This window comes from Aplysia californica, unplaced genomic scaffold, assembly GCF_000002075.1.
Source record: "Aplysia californica isolate F4 #8 unplaced genomic scaffold, AplCal3.0 scaffold00493, whole genome shotgun sequence".
NCBI lineage: Eukaryota > Metazoa > Mollusca > Gastropoda > Aplysiida > Aplysiidae > Aplysia > Aplysia californica.
Genome location: NW_004797763.1, coordinates 398,617 through 399,659, shown reverse-complemented (window position 1 = coordinate 399,659; position 1,043 = coordinate 398,617).

The following is a 1,043-nucleotide window of genomic DNA, read 5'->3' as shown; positions in this document are numbered from 1 at the left end:
ATGATGATGATGATGTTGAATTTTTTTTTAAAGAACTAAAAAGGCCAACCAAAACACTTTCTCCATTACGGAATGGAACTCGCGTCTTCCGCGAGCAACTTCGCAGAACCAATACTGAACCTTTACAACTTTACTCAGACGCCAGTCCCTTTTTTTTTTCGTTTTTTTTTTCTTGTTCTACGTCTGTGCCTTAGCGGAGGGCATCGTCGTGCAAACAAATGTTGGTAAGAGGCCTGCCATCACTCGACAAGAAGTGTGCTAGATCCACTGAAATTTAGAATAAAAAACAAAACAAAACAAAACAAAAAAACGCCCTCGATTTCGAGTGTTGACATTTCGACACCTTCACGAGTGTCGGAGGTTGATAAGCAAATATTATGTGAGGCATCGTGGGGAAATCATGCATTCGTCAAAATAATGAAATTGTAGAAAACGACATTTTTCTAGATCTACCTGTTTGGCAATTCTTGTCGACTTTTTTTTTCTTTTTTTTATGTTTGTTTGGTATTTGTTGCTTATTTATTTTTTGTTCAGAATTTCTATGTCTGAATTTTACTGGGTTATTGTTGATGTTTTTCTATGAAAGGCATACAAAGAACAAGTCACCAAACTTTGGAGGCCATCTTCTCGCTAAGTTTACCTCTGATACCAGCTGCAATTGCCCCATTGCCCCCAACATCTATTCAAGGTATAGATTCTATGGGTTTTTATTTTCACCAAAAAACAAGACAAAAGAACACATTTTAAGATGATACCAATCATTCTATCTATAAGCCCAAAACTGACGAGCGTCTGATTTCAATGCGTCGTGACACTTATAGTTTAAATTGCGCGTTGGTGCTGAGTTGTAAAATCACAAGCACGCACAAATTTGCAAAGTCTTCAATTCAGAGAGATTTGAGACGGTTTTATTGGACTGGTTCTGTGCAAATTGTCAAGCTGACATTAAGAGAGCATACATTTTGTAAACCTTAACATTTTGGAGGTTATACCTATTGGCTTGAAATAATGTTCGCTGTGTGTGTGTGTGTGTGTGTGTGTGT